This window comes from Agelaius tricolor, unplaced genomic scaffold, assembly GCF_023055355.1.
Source record: "Agelaius tricolor isolate 1412-34295 unplaced genomic scaffold, bAgeTri1.0.p SCAF_16, whole genome shotgun sequence".
Classification (NCBI taxonomy): domain Eukaryota; kingdom Metazoa; phylum Chordata; class Aves; order Passeriformes; family Icteridae; genus Agelaius; species Agelaius tricolor.
Genome location: NW_027269276.1, coordinates 5415274 through 5437417, shown reverse-complemented (window position 1 = coordinate 5437417; position 22144 = coordinate 5415274). Strand labels below are relative to the sequence as shown.

The 22144-nt window shown below is 42.0% G+C and overlaps 2 long non-coding RNA genes across 2 annotated transcripts; both read left to right on the top strand.

Annotated features, from left to right (window-relative positions):
- The first annotated feature begins 542 nt into the window (after positions 1–542).
- LOC139596606 (uncharacterized) lies at positions 543–3973 on the top strand. Its single transcript, XR_011681368.1, has 3 exons — positions 543–674; positions 2399–3254; positions 3938–3973. It is a non-coding gene; the product is annotated as an uncharacterized lncRNA (long non-coding RNA).
- Positions 3974–11696: 7723 nt separating this feature from the next.
- Positions 11697–19160, top strand: LOC139596769 (uncharacterized). The gene is made up of 3 exons (XR_011681450.1): positions 11697–12267; positions 17073–17259; positions 19085–19160. It is a non-coding gene; the product is annotated as an uncharacterized lncRNA (long non-coding RNA).
- The last annotated feature ends 2984 nt before the right edge of the window (positions 19161–22144 follow it).

The window sequence follows — 22144 nt, the reverse complement described above, 5'->3', positions numbered from 1 at the left end:
AACACCTGTCTGCTGGTGCATCTCAGGACCAACACTTTTGGGAGCTCATTCTTTGAGGACAAAATAAAAATTGTCAATCGCGTTGGCGTCACACTATTTGGAGGCTTTAATTACATTTATTTGATTTTTATTCCTCTCTGCAACTCTACTCATCTGTTTCCAGGCACAGTGGAGTCAAGGAAACCTGATGTTGTTTTCAATTTACCAACATCACTTTGGAAAACAGACCCATCTCACTGTAGAAATGTTCTGAAAACAAATTGAAACAATTCCTTCTACCCCCAACAAGAGCAAAAAGTGCCAGAGCTTTATTTTACACTTTGCTTGGATAGTATTTGGACGTAAATAATACCTGGCAGTTGTATGTTCATTGACATTGTTTTTTTAACATTTCAGGTGATTAAGCTGGACTCATAGACATTTAATTTTTAATTTTAAGAAAAAGCTTTCTCATGACAATGGAGTGCATAGTTTCAAGATGAAATTCAGCCTAGGAAAGACCTGTGGACTGGCACAGAAAGTGTGAAACACCGCATGAGCTCTGCTAAGAAGTCAGCACAGTTGTAAGAAGTCAATGCAGAATCAGCTGGTACCTGGGAGAAGAAAACCGCCAACACATTTCTCCCTGCAGAGCATTTCCAGCACACCTTAAGCCTGTGAAGGACGCTGGCATGGTGAGCAAATATTGCTGTCTGTGGGTTAAAGTTCAAATGCATCACTTGAGCAGATGAGGAGTTCAACCAGGGCAGAACAACTTGCCATTTCCTTCAGGGAGTGGTGGCCGTGGGGTGGGGAGGGACGTGGGTGTGAGAGTAGGATGCAGACAGTCACAGCCCTTCTACAGCAATTACCATAAAGATTAAATAAATACAATAGCCTAATTTCACATGGAAGTACACTTTAATTAAGTCTCTGCAGAACAATGAGCTGCTTCCATGAGAGCCGTGAAAATCATCACTAGGGACTGTCCAGAGGAAGAGAGAAACAAACAAGAAAAGGTCTCTTTGTATAGAAAATATGTACAGGAAGTATTTTGAAAAGCTTGTCCCCAGTTAATTTACTTAGGAAGAATTAATGACAAACTCCAGGGTTTTGCTCTGGTTTTATATAAGTTTCCCATCCCAGAGCCTCATGGTTCTTCCCAGACTGAGGGAGACAATTCATTTGCAGACCAGTACAATTTTTTCTTGCATTTCCAGACATTGCAAGAACATCACAGCTTATTGTGTGTGATGCATGCCAGTGGGTTTAGCTTGGCTGAAATGCTTCTGGGAGGCAAGGTTGTGCAAGATAAGCTCCAGGTATACAAAAAAAAATCAGTTCTCTCAACTCAGTTAATGATGCATTCCCTGTGTCAGTATGGTCAGGGATAGAGTTAGAGGGAGGTGTTAGGGGGAACATCACCTGCAGAACCTCCCTTCACCCTTTCCATTATTTTCTTTATCTTCCTGTATGATCAGGGATCCTAATGCACAAGGACTACATGGAAATGAACCAATTTGCCATTACCATTTTTACAAATACCTGGCTGCATTTTCTGAGTGCAGAGAAGTTTGGTCAGGGTCATGGTTATTCTCTTCCTGAGGTTAGGATGTTCAACAGAAAATGGTACAGCTGCTGGCATCACATCAACCACCCATGACTTGTGATGGATTTCAGCTCAATAACACCTACAGAAGAGGCACCTTCATTGCAAAGGCAGAACTGAGATGTTCCCTAAATCCCAGCCAGATACAAATCTTCACAGAATGTGAATGACAGGGCAGCTTGATGTTTGTGAAGGAAGATTTTGCCTTGAAGCTTGGATGGGTAGTGGGTGTAAATTGCAACTTTTTTTTTCACCTCAGAATCTATTATAAATCTATTTTAATCTATTACACTTTAAAAAATAATATTATTGCTTTAGAGAGTGCCATCTGGTAGCTATCAGCTCTGCAAGGCTCAGGAAGGTTAGACCTGGGGAAGCACAAAATCACTTTTGTGCTTGATGCTCATCTCACACCAAGGTTGTGGAGGCTTTTGGTCAAGCTCTGCCTTTGTTTGTTTTCTTTGTTTTTATGCAGCTAGGAAACATAGCTGGGCCCAGCTCCACTGAGGGTGTCTTGGGCATGGCTGCACTGCAACCCAAAAATCATTACAACCAGACCATCAGCTCTCAGAGCATGCCAGGGTCTGCTTTTTCTTTGAAAGGGAGTTGAGGCACTTGTGGAGGTTTAATCGAAATCTGAATGCATGTGACTGAAATTGGCTCCCTGTGATTATTTATACAAGTAAATCTCTGCTTCTCACAAGTTCCCAGAAATCAAATGCCAGACTTGTATGATCATTTTTTTTCTTAAAGAAGTAAATATTTGTTGAAAATTCTTTGCTGTATTAATTTTTCTCTGCCTTCTCTCAGGCAGCCCCGATAGCGATGGAGAGACTCCTGGTGTGCATCAATCAAGCCAGAGAAGAGGGACCAAAATTGCTGATTACTGGGTCTGTGATGTCTTATCCTCAGAACAAAACCAAATTTTCAGTTAGCTTTTAGCATGGCTTGTTTTCCTCATCCATCTGCATGCCCAGCTAAAATCTTCCAGGAAGCGATCCTTGTTTCAACAGTAGGTACATCAGGTACAGGTGTTTTAAGGAGGAGGCAGTTTAAGCCAAGGGCTGCATATTTCCATGTTTTTCTAATCCCCAGGCAAAAGTCCACCTGCCACTAAGTGGTTTTATAACTTGAGAGTCAGCCACCACTATTTTTTAAAATGTTCGATAATGTTTATAATGTCAGCCAGTCCCTGTTGTTAACCTTTTCTTTTTTTTTTTTTTCTTTTACTTTCTTTACTTTTTTCTTTTTTTTTTTTTTTTGGTAACCCTTTTACCTTCTTTTTCCCTGCTCAGACCCATTAGCAGGATGTTGTGCAATATGGTGCTTGTCATCTGTTTCAAAGACACAGTGATGAGATACAGGTATGCCAGATGGATAAACCTAGTGTGACTAATTATTGTGTATTTGCCTTTAATTATTATCATTTATTACCAGAGAAAAGACAATAGAGGTTCCCAGACTCGGAAGGGAATGTCGGCAGAAGGGGAATTTTTGTCTTTTTTGGTTTTTTTCTTTTTCTTTTTTCAAGAGACTGGCACATCAGCAAGAAAAGTTTTCTTCTCGGAGAGAAACGCTGCAAAACATCCGAGACAAGAGGAGACAACATGACCCAGGGAATACTTTCCTTTCCCTGGCACATACTTGAGGATCAGATCTCTCACAGGTAATAAATAGGTTTTGTGTAACTATAGAACAAGTATTCTCTTGGCTGAATGTCCACTCAGGGCATAAGGAATTTATGGATATCCTTCAGTGATCTCACAGACAGAGATCTGAGTTCAAAGCGACCTCCAAAAATCACCCAGCCCAACCCCCCTGGAGCTGGCAGGGACACCTTCCACGAGACCAGATTGCTCAGAGCCCCGTCCAACCTGGCCTTGAACACGGGCAGGAATGTGGCATCCACAGCTTCTCTGGGCAGCTTGTGCCTGTGGATAGGCTTCAGTCCTCTCCAGTCTGGTTTTGGAGATGTTTACAGCCCTGACTCTGCCCTTTTGGCACTGAAAAAAAAGACTAAATCATAAGATGTACATTATGTCCTCCATGGAGAGATGACACCTGAGGTCCTTAAGCAGCAATTTCTGACAAAATAGGCTCAGAGCAGCAGACACTGACATTGGTTTCTGTGCCATCACACTGAGCCTTCAACCCTTGAAATGAAATTTGCCTCCATATCTTGCCTCCTCACACACAACATTTCTACATTGTTTGGCAAAAATGCAGACTTTCTTATTTTCAGTATTATGATCTTATTTTCAATCAATCCCTTCACAAACACACAACATTTACAAACATGTTACAAAACAAACATTTTAAAACAAAGGGGACATTGCTGTTGCATTTCAGAAGGTGCCTACCGAGGACAGGCACTTCACTCAACTCAGAACCCACAGCTCGGCATGCTGGATGATTTCTAAAGGGTCTAGAAGGTTGACAATGGTAAGAAACTTTTGGAAATGTTTAATGCTCTGGTCCCAAAAGCTGCTTTCAGGTTACAGCTGAATCAGCTGCCATTTACAAGTGCATAGTGGGTTTATGATGGCTCATAAGCCTGATCTTGCTTATGGGGCGCTGCACTTTAATTTGAGAGCAGCCGCGCTGATTTGGTAAACAGATTGAGGAAGAGCTTCAGACTCCAGGCTTTAAAATTCATGAGGATCTGATTTAGTACATTTTACACTGGTATTTTAACATATTTGCTCTATGGCTAAATTGCAGTGTAACCTAAAGGACCAGTCATATACCACAATCTACCACAGATAATACAAGATATAATCAATGTCACCAGGCTGCTGAGCTATTTCTATATTTAGTATTTGTCAGACAAATACATGCAAAGGCATTAAAACAACAAAGTCCGTACATGGATGATTTGTGAACGGGAGAAAAGGCTAAATTTGCCACTGTTTGCTCTGAATAGCTTACCCAGATTACAGGCCAATTTTGTTTTGGACAGAAATATTTTCCATCACAGAGTCTGCTGAAGTCAAGAGAGTACTATTCCTTTGGCCACAGGATGGGCTGAAGGGCTGGGCTGTATTTTGGGATTGGCAGCTCTGACTGTCTCCCTTTAACCCATTTGAACACAATTTGATTGGGATTTGACTGAGCACTTAATAGTCTGTGATTGCCTTGATTGTGGACTTCTACTTTTAAACCAAATGCAATGTCATTATTATATATCAAGAAAGAACGGTCCCTGATAACCAAAAAAATATTACATTAAATTGGCACGCTGAGAATTAAATATGCAGATTCAGCCTAATGAACTATCTTGCCTTTGGTTGCAAGAGCCTTCATCATTCTTAAGAAGATTTAATGCTAATCTGACTTGGAGCTGTTTCAGTCCAATAATTTTTGAGCTTTATTTTTTCTTTTCAGCAGCATTATTCCATCTTGACAGTTTTTATTTTGTTATTTTTGTGGATATTGAGTAAATGGGAAACCAATTCAGAACCATTCTTAAGTAGAAATGAAATGCCCTGTAATCCAATTTTGATCAAAATTCATCTTCGCTTTTCGGGGACCGAGCAGCCTGTGCAGTTATCTCTGCACTGCACAAGTTGATAATAAAGCAAAGCAAAGCTCACATTCTTTTCCCTTTGCACGTGGTGGGAACTGGGCATTGTTCAGCTGGAGAACAATGTGCTGCTCCCCCAGCATGTGGCAAAGCAGCAGAATGGCAAGAAGAAGATTTCTCCCTGGGCTTCTACTCCTGTTTCTCTAATGTCTGAAGTAAACCTTTCTTCCCGCCTGTGGGTGGGTGGTTCTCTTCCCTGGAAACCTTCCTGTCTGCCTCCCCTGATGTCCTGTGTTTGCAGGAGATAGCTCAGTGCTGCAGCACCTTTCCCAAAAGCACTCCTAGGGAGCAGAGACACGTTCAGCTCATGTCACAGACCTGGTTCACAGCTCCTCTGCCTTCCACTTCAGTACCCATTGCCTTTTGGTTATGCACAGATACAAAAGCCAAGACACATCACAAAAATACAATCCCTGTCCAAGCAGTGACTGGACAAAGAGGCCTCGTATGTCTTACACGGTGCAGGGAGGGATCCCATACAACACAGGTTTTTGCTTTATGTTTGCTTCAATGACTCCAGCTGAGTTCTTAACTGGCTTTTATTCCACTTTGCCTGGCAAAAGCAATACCTCAAAGAAGGCTTTTCTGGTGCAGCATCAGCAAAAATTGGTGGCTTAGGAATGGCTGTTTGCAGTCAAGCAAAGCTGTTCCATTCCTCCTGAAAATGTCCTTATTCCTTCCCACCACTCATTTCTTCACCAGCTCCTCCTACCTACAGGCCAAGCTTTTTTTCAATGTTCATTTCATTTAACTAATGCAACAGGCATTCTTCTAGGATGAGACAGAACATTGAATATCAACAAGTTTTCAGGCATCCATCCACACTGGCTTCTAAGTCCACAGAATCCTGTGATAGGTCATAAAGGAGGGATACATCATTAAATAATCATCTCAACATTGTCATCACCTGTCCCCAAAAGGAAAAGTTAGGAGAGGGAACACATCAGTATGAGAGATGATTAAATATAAGTCTGTGGTACCTTCCCAAGACACAGAGCAAATGCCTTCTTTTCCTTGGTAGCAAGAAGCTCATTCCTGAGGGATAATCTCTTTTTAAAGAGATTGAGTTGTCTTTCCAAGGCATCTTTATGTTCAGCTACCCTTTATTAGTTACCTTCTTGATTGTGTCCAGTCATCACATCTCGTAATTTCTTGCTGCTTCACTCTTTCTGTTTCCTCACCATCTAACCTTAGACCATTCCCTTTCATTCTTTCTCTCTGAAAATCTGCCTGCTGGTATTTTCCATGAATCCATCTGCATTAAATTATTTATAGATACAATAAAGTCCGCTTTTGTCTAGTGTTTATTTTCTTTAATAACAAGAAACATGGGGAAAATGTTCCAAAGGACTGAAAAAGGACTTGAGTTTTCCTGGACGCTAGGCAACAGTAGCCAAAAAGTACAAAACAAGATGTAGGACGTTCATAAGATGCAACTAAAAATAATAATCTTAGTACTTTGGTATCTAATATGTTCTTTGAATATGCTATATTTCCCAAATCTGAGCCTTGGTTTTAATGCTATCATGACACTCTGAAGGTTTTAATGGACAATGAGTCACTATGGAGGCAACCAGGAGCAATAAGTAGATGGATTACTGCTGGTGCAGCCAGATCTCTGCTACCTTTTTTCCTTCTCTCAAGTGTTTTAAATAGGTCATGGAGGTCTCTTATGCTGGTCATTTTCCCAACCATTGGGCTTGTCTTGTACCTGGTAAAAATTAGAACAAACAATATATCTTGCTAAATGAGTCACTGCTCGTCCTTTGTTACCTTTTACTGTTTGTTTGAATTTACTTTCCATCATGAATTAAAGGCTTTTTCCCATCTCCTTTTCCAGTGGAGGGTTTATGCTTCTCATTGCTTCTTTCTTCCCTTCAATTATGCGAGCCATGCAAGCATTTCCCCTTGAACACTTTCCAGCTCCCCCACCCCGTACCTCACCCACTCCGTGTCCTCCCCCTCGTTTACACAGCTCCCTTCTCCACTGTGTTTCCTGCACTGCCTACACTAATTGCACTTAGCATGGATGTGGTGGGGGAGGGAGGCTGGGAAGGGAGAAAGTAAAGAGGGGACTTCTGAGGAATCCGTGTGAGTTTCGAACTGGAGGCTCCTCTGCACATGGAAAAGATGGAACACAAAAAATAGGCAGCAGAAGGAAGAGGAGAGAGGAACAGATTCAAGTTCCAGGTCCAGAGTGACCAGAGACAACCTCAAGGTAGGAGCATGTTGGTTCTCACCTTTTTAGAGGGAGCAAGGCAGCACCTGGAAGCTGCAGAGATGGGAGCCCAGGAGATCCAGCCCCTGCTCTCCACAGCACCCACACAATGCAAGATTCATGGGGTAAGGCTTGTGGAGCTCTCCCTGCCACCTCTCCTGGCAAAAGGTTATTCAGCATGTGGGAGAGGTTGCTCTGTTTCTTACTTATTGTTCCACACCCCTTGACCACTCACTTGACTGCAATTGCTTGTCTAAAATACTATTCACTGCCCCTGTCCCCACTCCCATTCCAAAACCACAGGAAAAAGGACACTGACACCACAGAAGCAACGAGCTGCACGTCGGGGCCATTCTTGCAGGCTGGGGATGAAATCTGCCTGCAGGACTTGCAAAATTCTGTCCCTGCTCTCCTCACAGTGGGATGTGGATGTAAACATCACCTCTTTCTCAGAGCAGCTTTTAAGGGTGAGTATTTGTCTCAGAAAGAACAAGCACACACCATCAAACAACAACCCAACTAACAAACAAGCCCTCAGAGAACAGCAGCTCCCAAAAATCAGCCCTCAGTACTCTCTGAAACTTCACTCATTTGGATTCAAAGGTACCTGGATGCAGAACACTTGAGCTAGAGAAACTGCACATCTGTGGCATGTGTTTATTTATTTATTTACCTGGTTTCCAATCTTGCACCTGCCTACTTTAGCTGATCTCTAGCTATCAAATTGTGATGGAGCAAAAGTAATAAAATGCCTGTAGGATAGAAAAACCCTGCCTGAAGTTCTCCCATAGCTCAACCAGACCTAGAAGATGCACAATTCAATTAAAAGAAATATAAAGTTTTTCTCTCTTCACCTTGCCATTTTCCCCTTCTCTTCTGTGCATTTCACACATCCATATATATATATATATATATAAATAAACACACACATACACACACACATACGCACACACACACAAACCCACCCCTCCCCTTCCCAATCCTTCCTTTAAGGTTTAATTTAACAATAACATTTGCGATCGGGGTCCTGAGCATCTCAAGGGCATTGCGCTTGAAATTGCACACACTCCGCACCATTTATCATAGCCTGACATGTGTCATGTTCCAGACTGCAGCTCCAAGAGGTTACAGCTCACGACTGCTCCTTTGTTGATCAGCTGCCGAGACAACTGAGGCACCTTTCTTTCTTTTTTTCTTCCTTTCCTCCTTTCATTTTTTTTTTTTTTATTATTAAAGCTGCACCGTCCTCTTTTCGTAGGGTTCATTCTGGCACAATGGAAAAAGAAAACAAATCCTTCTCTGCTCTGTGCAGTTCCCTCACCAGATCTTCATCAACCCAAATTCTGATCACATTTTATTTGGGTTCAACAGCAAAGCTTTGGCTGGTTAATATTACTGCTTAATACTGGATATAAGAGGGATAAACTGCTTTTAAGATAGTTCTGTGCTTGAGGAGAAGATAGGGTGTGTAACTGCTAAGGATATTGGGGACAGTGCTAAGGCAGTCCCAAAGTGCTTTCCTGTGGCAGCATCCAGGCTTGCCAGGCCAGTGAATTCCTTCCATTGCTAAACTTCAGTCTTGCAACTTCAGGGAAATGAATTTTTTCTTCTCAAGAGTTTCTATTTCATTTACTCCACCTCTCCTCCTTCACTTCCTTGGTGCCTTGCAGATTTCTTGCTGCGTGCAGACCACCTGAGACCTGCGTGTATCTTTGCAGGAATGATGCATACAGCAATTCAGCAAACCAGGCTGTTTTTAAACAAGAGCCACTGAATTGCATTCATAAATCACTTGGAGATCCTACTTTTGCCAGTCTTCATCCTGCCAATCAACATTTGTATAGGGTATGGGTACGGGTGTCACTGCAACTAAATGTGTAAAGGATGCAAGGTACTACTGATAGCAGGGAATGGGGTCTGAAGACTGCTCTAAGATCTGAACAAAAGAATTGTATTGTTCTCCATTCTCAAGAATGTCAGCATATCAGGTGAGCTACAGATTTCTTTTTAAACTATTTATAATGAAGAGTTCTTGAAGGCAGGAAATGCTGAACTGCAGCCGATTTCTCCATTTCCTCTCCCTATTTTCACGTTCTGCTCTGTCCTGGAAGACCTCAAGCCTGAAGGTTCAGATCCCAAAGTCTGTCAGTGTTTTGGAATGATACTTGATCTTTCAGATTCCTATTCCCCTCTGAGCTCTAAATCACGCAGTGTTCGTCACCACCTGTTAGCATCAAGCACAGCCTCTGCCGACACAGTTGGAGTTGTCTTACTTTCTCTCACACTCTCAGCTCTTGTCGATGGATATTTTTGGAGGTTTCCTCGGTTTAGAGGCACTTGATTAATCAGTAGTAGATGCCAGATGGGAAGGCTCAACTACTGCCACCATGTGTGTGTCACACGCCTATTAGATTCACTAACAGAGGGTTTTCTTGCCATTGGCCAGCAAGATTTTGCACTTTATCCTTCATTGTATGTTTTTTGCCCATGTCAGACCTCTTTGCCTTCCAGTTTAGCACTCTCTCCTCTAGAAGTCTGATCTGAACAGCACTTTGCTGCCTGAAGGATGCCTTGTTTGCTCCCTGTTTCTGAAGTAGAGAAAAGGCCAGTTTTGTGTCTGTGGCTGGGTAGTCCCACATTCACAGCATCCTCTCTGAGCTGCTCCCAGGCTCAGCCTGAAGGATGCCTTGTTTCCTCCCTGTTTCTCAAGGAAAGAAAAGCCCAGTTTCGTGTCTGTTGCTGGCTAGTCCCACATTCACAGCATCCTCTCCCAGCTGCACGGAGCCGGCTCCCCGCTGCCCGTGATGCATTTCCCCCTTGCATCTCTGCTCGCGTTGCTGACCTTGTGATGCATTTTCCCTTGCATCTCTGCTCGTGTTGCTGACCTTGACTCGTGTTTGATCCCTGCCCTCCCCCCGTGCCAGCGTCAAGGCTCCTGCTTGGCCCTGCAGGGATGATGCAGTGCCACCAGCTGGGATGGCGTAAAGCCGCGCCGGGGCTCGGCTGGCTTCCAGTCACATCCCTCTGCCTGGCCTGGGCACAGCCACCACCTGCACAGCCCCACCTTCCCCCACACTCAAAGGTGGCAGTTCAGCAAAAAAAAACAGGGCAAGGCACAGGGCACAGAGAGGCATGAGGGCAGAGAGCACCATAAATGCTGCTTCTCCATTGCTTTGCCACCCTAAAGCAGCACTTGTCAGTGTGTGCCTGACACTGGCGCTGCTCCTCTGCCCCCAAGCAGCAAGGGAGCTGCTTGACTGCTCAGTTTTAAAGGAATATGATGTCTCCCTAAAACTCTTAGGGAGGCTTGCTGAGGATATTTAAGAGGGTCGGAGTTCTGTTATTTATGGAGGGGCTGTGCCCAGGGTGTGCCTGTGCCTGTCTCTCTTTTTAGGACACCTGTTCCCATGAAAGCTGCTGTGGTGTTTTAATTCCTCACTCCAGACCACACAGGGGCCAGTCTAGCCCCCAGCAATTTTAAATGAAAGATGAATAATTTTAAGGGTATTTTGTGGATTTATAAGGAGGAAGTAAGGAGTATACACAAAGGGAAAAAATAACAGTCTATGGCAAAAATATTAAAAATAACTAAAAACCCACTGAAAATTAGAACCCCCCCTCAGCTTTCCCTCTCCAGCTGTGGATATTGTCATTATAATACTGCTCAGAAATGGGGTCTCTTTGGGCTGGGAGTGAAAGTGAAACGCAGATACTCTGAGTGTAATAGAAAAGCAATGAGGAAAGCAGCACACCCAGAAATCAGGTGAGCAGAGAGGGTTTCAGCTGAGACCATCCTCTGAATATCTCAACCACAGAGTAGAGCTAAGGCTGGATTCAGAACTGGCTCAACATCCTGGTCTCCCTGTGGAAGGAAATATGGCTACAGCAGCCTCTATTTATTGGGATGGCATTGGGGGATGCTGGAAATTAATTGGCTCCTCGGAAATGAAGAATAAAAGTAACCTTGGGTCTCTCTGCTAAAAAGAAAAGGAGAGAATCACCAAACCAAGCAACATATAAATAATAGGAGATCCAATAATGACTTAAAAAAAAGTATTTAAATGCAATCAGGCAGAGTGGAGGAAAGAATAATGACATGTGTACGGTAGACACAATGTAGATTACAATTTATAACAGGATACAGGATGGAGCCAGCACTTGATTAGGGGACCATGTTACAAATTTTTCAGCATATGTCCTCTGTTTTTCTTTGCCTTGGCATAGAAGGCTGGGCACTGCTGGTAAGTAAATCAGATCATCAGAAAATGCCCATGTTGATGGGAATTGCAGGATCCAAGGAAATTAACTTGACTTGTATTTTAGACAATTCTGCCATATCCATTCCTTGCCCAGAGCTGTCAACTGAGAAAGAGTTGTGCCTGCTTACAGCTTTAATCAGAGATAAAAATTACCCCTAGTTCATGAATATGTTTATCATGGAGATAAGTCAATGGCAGAGAATAGATTCTCAGCACACAGCTCTGCGTGTCTTGCACTAAAACATGTCATATACTGATGTGTTTTGCTCTACAAATAGCACCCTCACACTCCACTCATGGTCCAGACACAGACAGAGCCTGGGCAGGGAAAAGTCCTCCAGAAGGAAGCACAAGGAGCTTTTGCTGATGAGCTTGGAGGGCCTTAAAGCTCCTTGGGTGTCTGCTTGCTGTGGCTTGGCCACCATCTGTGAACCCTTCACCTGACTGCCAGGGGAGAGGTGAAGAGGGAAATTATCATTTGGTCTGATCACAAAGGCTGTTGGGGCTCCTTTGATCATCATCCTCTGTGTCTTGAGGCTCCGTCTCCCTCCTGGATGTGCTCCCAGCTGCTGTTGTCTGGACCCAACACTTCAGGCATGGCTCTTGACCATTAAAACCAGTAAGTCAAGCTCTGTGGCGGGGTGGGGGGAAGATGTGATGTGCTATTTCTTGTGGGTGGTCAGGCTATGATAAAAGAAACCTTTATTCATTAATAGAGTAATTTTTTTCCACTTTTAAATGTCTTTTTTCTCCCCAGCCTGGTAACATCACATCCCTCAGAGTACCCTAAATTAAAGAAAGTACTACCAGAATAACAACAAAAGCAGGAATGGGAATGACACAGCAGCAAACCAGAAAGCAAATGGCTGACAAGGGATATTTATATGTTGCATGGTGTTATTTTGGCTGCTCTGTTTGTCCAAATTGCCCTAGAAAACAGAAAGAGCAAAAGCAGCTAAATGAAGGCTCCTTGAAGTTGGGGTTTTGCTGGATCCTGACGTGTGTGTGCACTGGGTGTGGGTGTATTTGTGAGTGTACATTGGGGAAGAAGGAAGATTGTTATTGTGATCTCTTTCTAGACAGGCATAAACACCCCTGTTTATTTCCAGCATGCCATCTAAATTCAAAATTAGCATAAGCTGGTGGTGTTAATTGATTTATATGCATGCAGGCAGTGGTTTATCAAAGGTAGAGGGACATAAGGTCACTCCCCTAAGGGCCTCCTGGGAACAAGTATCCATCTGAGATAATATTGAGATTGGCATAGTTGGGAATATAACTGTGTCCAAGTATGAAGAAACTGAGTTCTTTGTCATTAGCAGCAAAATAATTTTCCTATTAATATTATAATTCTCCTTTTAATAAAGGCTGCTCTCATTGAGGTCTAGGAAAGTGCCCTCCAGGTCTGCTCTGAAGTGGCCCAGGCTGCAGCTGCAAGGCTGGCTGCCTTCCCAGAGAAGGGAAAAGTCCTGTCCAATTTGCCATCTGAGCCAGGCTCTCGGAATTTTGTTCCTTTCAGGTCAGTGTACCTCAGCCATTGTGGAAATGCCAGAATGTTTTCTCAGAGGAGGTCAGCAACGACACAGAGGCAGCAGGGACCAACAGGGACTTCTTTACTTTCTGAGGAAATTTCATTAAAATATTTTCCCTGAGCTGTACCAAGAGCAAAGCCAGAAAAGGGCCATGACTTACAAGTGTAAAAGGAGGAAAAATACATCCCCTCTTGCAGTGCTGGCCCCTCAGAAGGGAGGAAAGGAGAGGAGACAGTCTGAAAATGCTGTGTCCAAAATGTCTGCTATTGCTATTGTTCTTCACTATCTATTAAAAAAACCTTTGTTTTTTTCATGAAAATGGGTTAATCTGAACTGAACTTTCCTTTTTCCTTTCTCTCTCTCTGTTTGTTTGTTTGTTTGCTCGCCCCTCACCTTTTCCTGGGTCAATCTGGGGAATTCAGATGTGAAATCCATCTAAAAAAAGCATCCTTCACTTGTAAGCAAACCTCCCCTGCCTGGCAAATTGGGAATTTTGCCCTCTCTAGTGGGAGCTGTAGTATCTGATTGCTCTCTGACTAAGTAGGAGCTCAACAAGGCCACCTTTACACGGAACAATCCCATATATCAGAGGCCACCCCTTTGAATTCAATGGCTTTTCTGGTGCTAAGAGAGGGTATTGGAAACTTAGTCTGAAATCACACCTTTCATGTAATAAGCAGCAATGAATGGAAAAGAAAAGGAAACAGAAGGCTTATAGGATTTAAGGAGTTTCTTTTGAAGAAAGAATCCACCCTGCTGCTGATGGCTCATGTGGGTGTTGAGATGTGCAAATAAAGCAGGGTATAAAGCTGTTAGCAATGGTTCACAGCAACAGACCAGCTCCTGTCAAGGAGAAGCAGGTTAGGTAAACTTTTCAGGTGTTTGGAGGTGAATCTTTTCATTTGTGCGCAGCCCTTGTTTGACCCAACCATTTCACATCATTACCAATTGCTTTGTTCGTACATATCCAACTTCCTCCTGGCGCTTTATTGGTTTCTGCTCCTGCTGACCTCTTCCAGCAGTTTAGTTTCTAACATCCTGAATGCTTCATCACGACTGTTCAGCACACCTCACCGAGGGCTGAGATTAAAAGTTGAAAAAAGAGAAAGAGTGAACACAACAGGAGAGGAAACAGAAGAGCTTTTGGCAGCAGCCTGGTGACACCCTGGGGGGAGTCAAATGGGATGAGTAACCACCCGAAATAATGGCAGAGGGGAAAAAAAAGAGAGAAGAGACTCAAACAGCAGGGCCTGAGTGAGAGAATTAGTAGGAACATCAAGCTGAGAAGGCCAGGGGAGGGGAGGAAGGCAAAGTCTATCTCTCCATCTCAGCTCTCTGTTCCAAAGAGAGACACTGAGCCCTGTTAAAATAGAAAATGGGACCATTTAGTTTACAACACTAGGCACAGATATCTTGTATTCAGAGTCTGCTGCACTCCTGGACTGAAAGTCTGCTTGGCTCTAAGGTATAAGAGCAGTCCTGGGGAATTCTGAAATGAGGACAGAAAGGGGAGAAGGTGGGAATTATTTTTTTTTTGAACAGGGGAAGAGCAGATAGTGTCAGACCCACCTGCAGTGGCTGCAGGGCACTGGTGCAGCACAGCCAACACAGCACCAGCAATATCCTCCCTCCATAGGTGCTACAGAGCTGCATTTGTGTCCCCTCCCTGAGCACAAGGATGCAGGGACACAGGGAAAGGCTGAGAGCACATCAGCCTGGCCAGGGCTCACTCTGGCTGAGCCCAGGACCTTCTGCCTCCTCTACCCTGGCAAATCTCAGTGGGGTTATGTTTAGGCTGATCAGTACTTGGTGAAGGATAAACATTTCATTTATCACAGGGAGGATGAGATTTGGGAGCCTGGCTCCTTCTGGATAGAGTGACAATGGAAACATTCAGTACTCATGCCAGGAAACATCATAAGATTTATTTAGTGTCAATAAAAGAAAGAAATATTTTGACAAAACCAGAATATTTTACTTGGGTTAATTTTTTTTTTAATAATTCTCTATTATATGATAGAAAATTAAAATGTAAAGCCAAATATTGTTGTGTCCCCCTCAAAAAGTTGGCATGGGTTCTTTAGCACAGTCAAGATCTTTCTTCTAGTTTTCTTCCAAAAAGAAGCAGTGTCAAAATGAGTTTGAAGTTATGAAATGTTTCAGTGTTGATGGAAGCACCTAACTGATAGCCAGGGTATGTGTGGCTATCTCTGCTGTTAACATTACAAAGAGCCTGACCCCCAGGTGCTCTCCGAGGTTTTCAACTCAATTTGCAAATTCAGGCTTTTCTTTAGGTTTACAGTACCACGAAGCAACATAAAGTTCAGTGATGATTGGATTAGGTTTTGACAAATATGAGAAAAAACGTTGAGATGTAATGTTAAAGCAGAAGGAACTCCAGGAAAGAGCAACTGGAGGTCTATTTTCTATTTTGTGAACATACTGAATATGTGGCTACAGCTGCAGCAGATTCACACTGCATAAAGTCTCTAACAAAAGACATTATGTAAACTTTGCATTTGAATAAGAAAAAGAGTATTTGACCTGCATTCTTTTCTCATTAAGTACATTTTTTCTGTGCACATTCTGGTTCTTTTTTTTTTTTTTTTTTAATGCTAATGAAGAATTAAATTGTTACATCTTCAGACTAATGACTCTCATGAAGATTATTTTAACAATTCCTTCCGAGCATTTTCAAGTCCTGTTTCATGCTTAGGAGGCACAGAGAGTTTAAGTTTCCATGTCTGCCTTTGGTATTTCTACCAAGTGCAGATTTGTGACATGTGCTGCCATGTCCCAGGGTACATAAAGCTTCACTTTGGTGTCCTTGACATCTTTGGTCCTTTTTGTGGCTATCTCATAATTCATGCAAGTGATGCCATACAACTGTAAGTTTTTCATGAGGTCATAAAACTGATTTATAGAGGTTTTCCCATAATCTCCAAGCAAATTAAAGAAGGTTGATGGAGCTATGCAACTCACTGTTGCCTCAACAATGGTCTCATTCAGAAATGACACTGAACAAGATTGAGGTATTAAGATATCAAGAATGTCCTTAAGAAGCCTTGTCTGTCTGCAAAAAAAATGTGATGCCTACAAACCAAGAAGGGCTGTTTCTTCTCTACTCTTAGTTGATTTTAGCCATTACATCTACCTTAAGATTAGCCAGATAGTTTCTTACTTCACTTTCTGCTTTCAAATGGAAAAGTCTGATTAATCCAATGCAGATCAGCACTTACAGAAATAGTCTGAGGTTAACCTCCTTTCCCTTTTGAGATATTTGAAGTTTTAGATTATCCCTTTTACAAACAGTGTTTTATTTTGCTTTTCAGCTTTTAAAATAATTTTATAATAAGGGAAATATTCCAATAAAGAAAAATTCTAATTCCAAAAATTCCAATAAAGGAAACGATATTTATATATATTTATATATATATTTACCTGTATATATTTGCATATATATATATATATAATTCTATATACATATATATATATATTTAAAAACCAGATATATCAAAGTATATATTTGTATATCTAAAACTGTGGGGGTTTCACATATATAGATATTAAACTATTTAAAATGCACATATATAAAAACTAAACACAAACCTCAAACTCTATTTGGAAACTGTTAAAAGTGGACATTTCAGAATTGTGGGAACTTTATTCTTCCGTCTTTATTTCTGAAGCTGTTTGTGAAGCGCTTGCATTTTGACAGAACTATATAGTCCAAGAAAATGAGCTTTCACTAAACTGCCTCCAACTTCAATATATGCCCTGTGTCAAACTCAGAGAGAGCTTCCAACCTCTGTGGCTGGGGCTGAGTGCCAATTACACTGCACCCAATGGCCTATAACTGTCTTTTTTGCTTCTGTGAATATCACTTTTCTAGTTAAAATCTTCAGGACAGCTTGCAAAGTGTCTGCTACTATTGCTCTGGAGTTAAAAGTAACCTTGAAAACATTTCTCCATGGTAGTAATCGAGGTGATTCTTCCATCCCTTCTCAAAAATGGCAGCATATCATTCGTATCTTTCCTCCTCAAACTCTGCCCAGCAGGCTTCTGAAGACCTTTTTAAGGTGGGTGTTATCCTTTTTATTTTCTTCTTATTTGAATATTTCATCTCAAACTTCACAGGGAGATGACTATCTCCCAAGTGCATGAAACCAGTCAGGAGTGTTTTATACATTGTAAAGCATTTGATGTAATCTGTACTGTGATTATACACAAATAAGTAAAGAAAATCTTTTTTAAATCACCTTTGTATTGGGATGAGTGGGTCTTTACCAAAGAGATCATACAAACTAAGAGAGTTCTAAAGGTGAGAAATTCAGGCCCTTTAAAGAGTACTTGAAATAAAACCCAGGAAGCATAGACATTATAAGTATTGGTTTTATTATTAGAGTGAAGAAATAATTAGAATTATTTCCTGAGTGATTTAAAAGTGCTAATAGAAGTATTGAGCCATATTCTGATCACACAGTTTTGTAAATTGGAAGTAACTTAATAATATGAGTTCATTAAAAGGGAGATGGCATCAACCTTGCCATATTCAGGCACCGTCCAAAGAGATGTAAGTGTTTCAATAAAAGACAGACACATAACAAAACTATAGCTCAAGTTAATACTGCCTTATGGCCACTGTATTGCAACAGGCTGTAAAAGAAAGTAATGAAATCATTAGATACTGTGTCCTTGCATTCTATTTTCTATTTACATGATAATAAACCGTTATTAATATCATCATCCTAGTTATTGTTCTAGTATTGTGAATTCTTGTCATTTTCTCATTATTTTCCTTAAAGCCTTAGATGCTGGAATCAGGTGATCACCTAGTAAATTTCCAACTTCTTTTTTTTTATTTAAATGTAATACCCTAGTTTTCCTAGTTGTAGGAAGAAGTTCAAAAGCACATTTTGAGTGCAGCTCAAATCACCTAATTTTATGTAACTACATCAGATGAGTCAAAGCACAAAATTTATAAAATCCAGGCAGTGTGTGAAGCACAGAAGCTGCCCTGAAGGTCCCAGCATTTAAATGAAACTAACTCCGTTGTCGCCAGTGCCAGTAATTACAATAGGCCTGGCATTTCTTGTTACCCTGTGAAATTACCTGCAAGGCCTTTTCATATTGTCTCCATGCTGTTGTTTTCATGCTCAGCAGAGCATTCAGAGTCAATGATGGGCAGCTCTTGTGTTTGACTGCGAATCGTGGGGCATTTTGCTTCGGACTCTATAGAAAATCCTCAAGGTGTTTATTGACAAATGCTTCCTACGAGCTGCTGTAATAGAGAATTCTCCTCTCCGCCCGCTCCCCAGCTCCTACAAGGCCAATCTCCTCCACATCTAGGCATGCTGTTGCAAAAAAATATATTTTTTCCAGTAGCCTCCGTAATGTGCCTTCAACAGGAGCTATGGATCAAGCGTGCTCCAGACCAAAGGCACTCAGTCCTCCAGCTCGGAGCTGTGTGCTGCCATTTCCCCTCCATTTGTTTCTATGGAGCTGACTGTGTGTGCGGTCATCCATAAGGGTGCTGAGATACCCTGGAGAGAGGAGGAATAGCTGCAGCTATTTTTCATTATTATATACTTCACTTCGTAATAAATGAGATCCATAGCATGTGAACGCCGCTCTTGTAGATCATCGTATCGGCAAGCACGAGGAACCTTGTGTGCCGCAAAGCTAAATAAAATAAAGTAAGTAATCCCGAGAAAAATAGGCTGGGGGGAGGCCACTGAGTGTTCACAGTGCATCCTGTCAGCCTGAGAATGACCTCAGGACTTGCAGCAGCAAGAGAATGTGTAGTTTAAAAGCTAAAGCCATGGTCTTCATGCCTGTCTCATCTCTGTCTCTATCCACACACAATGCAGAAATGTACAGACTTGCACTTCCATTGCCTTGCAGGTGTCTTTGGGATAACAGGGACCAGCAAACAACTTGTGACCCAAGAGGGAAATAGCAGCAGCAGCAACTGGGCTCTCTCCAAAGCTCATGATAATGGTGAGTGCTGAGTGTCTCTATAAAGTAGGGCAGATCACATGTGAACTTTTCAGACCAAGTTTATGACAAATCTAGTTTTGCACAACCCCCATGGTCTTGCAGGTAGGGCAGGTATTTGTCTGCAGTGCAACACAGCAGATCTGGATGGTTCTGCTAAGAGTCCAAAGTGAGTTTCTCACCTGTTAACATTTTGACCAATAACCCAAAGATGTGAGCTATTGAATACCCAGTCAGGGCTAAAAAAATTACAGATATCTATTTCCTGCACGGCAGTTGTAATTCAGGAGAGGAACTTTGGTGTTATTTCCATAGGCCAGTGATGTTTTGGTACCTTCTGCCTTTGTAAAGTGATCTATTTATTGGGAGGCATAAGGAACCAGTCCTAAAGCTGGGTTTGGTGTACACAAGTGTTAGCAGGAGGCTCCAAAATACCAAAACTTAGTTCTGGAAAACCACACTCAGAGTCATAAAAAGAGTGAAAGAATGGAGATAGAATAAAATGTAGCTCTTTTCTGGAGGTGAGGATTCTACCTCTACAGTTTATTTGTCATTATAACACTTGTAAAATCACAAACAAAAATTTACACACATACACACACAAACAGAATTCTCCCGCTGTTCTAAAACACAGTGATTTTCTTCACTGTTTCCTTGGGTGTGAGTTGAGAGGATTCTGGTTTGGTTAAACTTTCTGCCTCTCAGATAAAAAACAGCAGCAATTTTCTGCTTGAATTTCTCTGTGACTAAATCCATTGATCATCCTTTCTCTCAGTGAGTGAGGAGTGTGTTTTCTCTTTAATAACTACTATCCTTCTCCCTGAATATTTTTTTCTCTCCCCTTCAGTTGTTTGTGTTGTGTTGGTCAGTCCACTGCACTATTCCTCTGAGAGACAGAGAGAGCGCAAAATTGAAGTTATTTTATGCTTCGTCTCCCTCGGTCCCAATTTTCAAATCTTCATGTCAATTTTCACACATCAGTGTCATATGGCGAATGCTATGGAAATTTCAGTGGGGTCCTTGGGACACAATTTATACATGACCCTCTATTCCCTCCCCCAGCCAGGCTGCAGACCCTGCCTTTACAAAGAATAAGTGGATTTATAATTAATGTGGATTTTAAAATATGAGTACATTTGGAAATTTTCCTATTTGTTTGCCTCTGTTGCAGTACTAGTTCAAAGGAATACAAGCTCTCTCTCTTTCTCCTTTCCAACCCTAATAAATTGGCCAAGTTAATTTAAAATTACCTTGTGTTGAAGTAAAAGATCAACTCATTATTAACTTTACTTTTTTCCCTAAAAGTTATGCTGATGAAGGTTTATCAATGAAATAATTTGGTAATCACCAGTTAGCAAATGCACTCATTGCCACCTACTTAGGTGGGCAAGGTTAGGAAGAAATGGAACATGGTGAGCTTGGATGGGCAATTATATCTTCTCTTAAATTAATGAATGTGCATGGTGTTAAGAGTCCTTGGTGAGTGAAATCCTAGGAGAAGATACAAAGGCTCAGCTGACACCAGAAGAGCATTTCAATCATTGACCTTAAAATGGGCCCCTGACATCAGAAAGGGGTACAGTCACCTGCTGAGTTTTACAGTGTTAATTATCCTCTCTTTGGGCAATGAAGGGATGACAAGTTTTCCAGGTTACATCTCAAAACATCTGAAAACTAAAGCCATTTGTGGGGAGACCTAAATTGCACCCAATCCCCACTCTTTAGATTTTACTTACAGATGGTACCAAAGCATCACAGGTACCTGATTTTCTGTGTCACCCACCACCAGCACCTAGAGAAGATTTTCTACCATCAGCCATGAAGTTTTGGATTGTTTGTTTCAGTTTGTTCTTTTTGTTCAGTTTGTTCTTTTTGTCAAAACCAGCAAATAATAATAAGGAAAACCTAATGCCTGACTTTGAAAGAGCTCCATCTTCCCTCCCGTTTTTTGTGGGCACTCAGCACCTCTTGCAGATTCCCTGCTCTACCAAAAAGAAATTTTTTTTAAATCCTTCAATCCCTTATATATCCTTCACCTCATCTTTGTCTGACTTTTTTTCAGTTTTGGAAAACTATCTTAGGAATTGCAGTGGTAGTAGAATGGTTGAGGGAGATTTTCTTCTGAAAAACTCTGGGGATTGGGCTTTGCAATGCAACCTCTCATCCAGGAGGTGTAGAAATCAGAATCACATCATCCTCCAGTTTATTTGAGTTGCTTCAAAGCCAGCTGCAACGTGTACAACAGCACACTGAAACCCTCCACCAAGCTTGCCTTCCCTGGTGATTTTGTGTGCAACCTCTGGATGAGATAGCTTTATTGGAATTGTTGTCCTCCTCCAATGTGGCCAGAGGGAAATGAACTGGATGAGCATTTTCTGTGCCACACAGGGAGCAGCCAATGCACTCCACGTGTGTGCAGGTAAGAACACACTGCAGTTTGAAGTAACATGACCCTCAGAAGGGCTGCAGAAAATATATTTGTTTGGCATGCTGCCATTTTGCTGCTGGCTGCAATCTTATCACCTCTCCCAGTCTAGGTCAGGGGAACCCCTGCAGAACAATTCAAGAGGGGAAAAAGAGCATCTGTAGGTCCTGGGGCTGCCTCATCCCTTAAGGTGCTGTTGTTTCTGGAGGCACCACTCAAGCAAAATCAGAGTTCCTCTGAGATGCTGAGGGCTGCAGGGATGGTCTTATGTAAAGCTGAAAGCTGCAGGAAATGTTCACTGTGAACCTCGTGAAGATCTCAGTTTTTTGCCTTGCTGGAGAAATTAATCTTGGAAGGAACAGTGACCAAGATTGCCCCAGTTTATCCAGGACATGCCCATAGCACTTCTCTAACAAGTCCTGTGGTGGTGGATGAGGTGCAAACTCAGACAACTTTGCACCATGCAGTCACAGGAGCATCAGTTGAGAGCTGCAAACCCGCTCCACTGAAAATCAGAATTGCCTGTATCTAGGGTTAAATGA